Raw genomic sequence first — 4,305 nt, 5'->3', positions numbered from 1 at the left:
TCCCAAGGATGCCCAATGCCGGAAACATTTAAATCTTCCCTCTCCGCCCTCCCCGGAGACGCCTGACATCACCTCCCCAGGACAGAAGAGCCGGGAAGGTGACCAGTAAGATTCCTGGTGTGTTTTGTTTTTTGTTTTTTTTCCTCCCATCGCCCCATTCGAAATGTTTTAGAAAACCTTTGGCTTTTCCCAAAGCCCTCTGTTGGGAACTCAGCTCCACCAACTGTAAAATTTCAACCACTTAGGGGCGCCTGGGTGGCTCAGTCGGTTGAGCATCCGACTCTTGATTTTAGCTCAGGTTATGATGCCAGGGTCGTCGGATCAAGCCCTGGGTTGGGTTCCTCACTGACCGGGGAGCCTGCTTGAGATTCTCTCTCTCTCTCTCTCTCTCTCTCTCTCTCTCTCTTTCTGTGCCCCTTCCCACCACCCCACCCCCCCAAAAATCAGCAACTTGGTCAAGGTCAAGGCTGAATGTAATCATGCCGTTGTTAACTTGTGAGGCATTGCAGGTGAGACTCCTGGGCTGGAGCCACATGGCCACACGGACATGTGGTCCCATGTCCGGGTCTTTGCCCAGGCTGTCCCCCTGCCTGGGTCGGCCCCCTGGCACGTAGAGCAGACGAAGCTGCAAGGCCAGCATCCTGCCTGCCCAGCTGGGCCACTGAGGTGGACCAGATGGACTCTGTTTATTTAGGGCCCTGGCTCCCTTGTGCCGGCTGTTCTTTGCCAAGCCGGCTGCCTATCAGAACGCTCTTGGTGGCTAATTAGGCAGGCTTCCTCCCGGCGTGCCAGGAGACTAGAGTGTGAGCTCGGGTTCCCAGAGAGCCCATCCAGCAGGTAGCGGGCGCACATCCAGAGTAGCTGCTCCTTACCCCCACGGGGCCGTGGGTGCCACCCAGAAGCACCCAAGGCGGGCCCACGGGTGGGTCATCCCCTTCCTTTAACCTGGCAACTGCTCTTCCTGAAGCTTTTCATGGCAACCTGGGGGCATTCCCAGGGTGCCTGAGTGGCCATGAATCTGAGCTCCCCGAAAGTCTGAAGGGACCCCTCAAAGTGGAGAACTTGCCCTGTCAGCACAGGGCGAGGTTTCCCCGTCTGCAAAGTGGGTGTGATCACCCCGACGCCCCGGGGCCGATGGGGCGCAGCTGGTGCCCGTCCTGGCCGTGGCCCCTTCGGGACACACCGCCGCAGGTGAGGCCTCTCGTGTGCCCATCAGGCCTTGCACATGCTGCCTTGGTCACACTCCCTACAAGCAGGCAGACAGGGTGGGAAGCTTCTATCTGAGGGCACATCCAGCGTGGCCACAGGTCAGCATTATGTCCCCCACTGTGTCCCCAAGGGAGCCTAAATGCAAACAGAGCTCAAAGCACCTTCTTCTGCTCCCCATCCCGTGTCCTCAGCTCAAAGCCGGGCCCCACCATCTCAAATGCTCTCCAGACATGGGCACCAGCCTTGACCTTCCCTCTTCCTCTACATCCAAGCCCAGGGGGTTCTGCCTCCCAAAATGCGTCTTGAATCTACCCAGCCCTGTGGCCACCGCCTGAGTGCATGCCCAAAGCCTGCCTCCCCTGGACCACGGCTGAGTCAGCCTGGGTCTGGGCCCTGCACCCACGGTGGACCCCCATCCCCCACCACAAGTGGTGCCCTGAGCCAGGCCTGTCCCGAGTGCCAGGTGCACAACAGTGATTGCATGTCAACCCCTACATTCAAGGGCCTGTCCCAGCCTCTAAAATCATGCCCCTGATCCTCTCACCTTGTCGGGCAGACAAGATAAGCTAGAAAGGACCAGAAAGATGAGCTCAGACTCCGGCCAGGCCCGTCGGAGTCCAACCCCAGCCCTGCCCTCCACCCCATCGTGACTTTGGGCAAGTGATCTGCCTGCTGTGAGCCTCAGGACTAATCACCACACGACACCTGCCGCCCGGGGCCCGTGGGAGAGTCGCAGATACGACCCTGAACTCCACTCAATTACAGGGGAACGTGCCCGCTACCCACGCAGTCCTGAGACACCGAAGTTCCTGCTCGGGGACCCGGATCTGATTTTGCCGACTCTCCTTCCCTCTGAGAGACAGCCTGTGCGGGCGGTCCTCACCTGCCCAGCCTGCACGCAGCCCGCTCTTTCCTGGGGCTGGCTCCCTTCCGGGCATCCAGCTCAAACAGGCCCCCGCGGTGGGTCCCAGCTCAGCCCAGTCAAAGGACCCCTGTGTGAGCCTCAAACGGGCCATTGATAGGGCCATAGTGAGCGCTGCCCAGTGGATGGTGCACTGGCTTGGCTTGGCCGGGCCACTCGACTTCCCCAAACCCAGCTATTTCCTGTTTCTCGGGCCAACGTCCTCTCGGCCGCCTGGCCACAGGGCACAATCCCACCATACAGCTCAGCCTGCTTCTTGGCTTCAGGCCAGGAGGGATGGGAGGCAGGAGGGTGTCGCTTCAGCCGGTCCTCCGGACACACGGCCACGGCCCCCTCTTGGTGTCCTCTTGGTGAGGATACAAGGCTGGAGACAAGACCAATCCCCTTCCCCCTGAGAACTCTGTCCCCAGGGCTCATTTGATGGGGGCTTCTGGGAAGCTCCTTTCCAGGGATCATCTCGAGAAGCAAGAGCTCACACATGCTGGGGGCCTCAGACCTTCTTAATAGCCCCCAGCGTAGTAGAGAACAAAGGCGCGTGGTCCAATCTGTGGCTGCTTTGTGGCCTCGAGAAAGCCACCGGATGTCTCTGGACCTCCATTCCTTCGTGTGCGAACGGGAGCTTGCTACCCCTCTGTCGGAGCCTGCGTTGTCAGTCCCTTGGGGATCCGACAAAGAGCAGGAAACACCACGAAGAGGGGCGCCCGCGTGGCTCAGTCGGTTGAGCGTCCGACACTTGATTTGGGCCCAGGGCATGATCGCACAGTCGTGAGATCGAGCCCTGCATCGGGCGTGGAGCCTGCTTCAGATTCTCCCCCTCTCTCTCTCTGCCTCCCTCTGCCCCTCCCCTGCTTGCACCAATGCACTCTCTGTCTCAAAAAAAAAAACCCACAAATAATAATAATAATAATATTTAAAAAACGAAGAAATGTCCCGAGAAAAGCTGACACCTCCTTCATCAGCCTTCTTGTGGCTCCCTGCACCTGCTCTCATCCTTCTTAGAGCCCAAACCCGACCCCGCAGCACCCCTGTCCAAACCCTCCGGGGACTCCCTCGTCCCGGTATCAGCCCCCACTCCTTGTGCAACATTCAAGGCTCAATCAGCACCGGTGACCAAGCCCAACTCAGGCTGCCCCAGGCTCTCTATTGACTTCACTCTCAGGCAGGCCCTCCGCAGCTCAGCCTCAGAGGATAAAGGCCAGAGGTAGAGAGAGAGACAGACAGAGAGAGATCATTGAAAAATTTGATTCGCCCATGCCCGAAGCCAGAAATCGCTGCACTTGTCATTTATGTGAGCCAAGAAATATCACAACCACCTTTTTTTCCTTTTTTTTTTTCTTACGTTGGTTCGCTAAGGTTTCTGTTCCTTGCCACCATCTCCTTCCTGCAAATACCCTTCTTGGCTAAAGTGAGCCAGGGTGGGCTTGCGGCCAAAGGACCCTAACGACTGCCAAGGGTCTTCACGATCCAGGCCCACGACCTGGCCAGGCTCCCCATCCCCACGTGCAGCCACGCCAGCCCACCCACCCCTCCCCTCCCCACCTCTGCAGGGGCCCTCCACATCCTTCCCCTCTTTGCTTACTGCTGCCTGCCCGCTTTTCCAATCCCGCTGGGCAAGAGGTCCTCCAAGAAGCCTTCGCTGACTGTAGGGGTCTCTGGGACGCCCCCCATCGTGGTGTTGGCCGTGGGCTATTATAATCATCATGGATCTGTCTTCCCCCACCCCAGACTGTGGGTCACTGGAGGCAAGTCCGACCCATTGCGGTCACCCCCGGTTCTCAGCACAGGATCTGACTCCAAGTAGGCACTCTCCAGGTGAGTGGAGTTCAACACCTTACCTGGGGAGACATCAGGGTACTTACTTATGCAGTCCATGACTTGTGATCAGAAACAGTGCAGGGTCAAGCACTCCCAGCCCTTGCCTACACCACATTTTAACGAATCACATCAGGGGGACCTGGGTGGCTCAGTCGGTTGAGCGTCGGACCTCGGCTCAGGTCATGATCTCTCGGTTCATGAGTTCGAGCCCCACGCAGGGCTCGCTGCTATCAGCACGGAGCCTGCTTTGGATCCCCCGTCTGTCTCTCTCTCCCTCCCCCGCTTGTGCTCTCTCGCTCTCCCTCTCTCTCTCTCAAAAATAAATAAACATAAAAAAAAAAAATCAGGTCAGCCAAAGA

The sequence above is a fragment of the Prionailurus viverrinus genome, chromosome C1, assembly GCF_022837055.1.
Source record: "Prionailurus viverrinus isolate Anna chromosome C1, UM_Priviv_1.0, whole genome shotgun sequence".
NCBI classification, from domain to species: domain Eukaryota; kingdom Metazoa; phylum Chordata; class Mammalia; order Carnivora; family Felidae; genus Prionailurus; species Prionailurus viverrinus.
Note: the sequence above shows the minus strand (reverse complement) of the source record.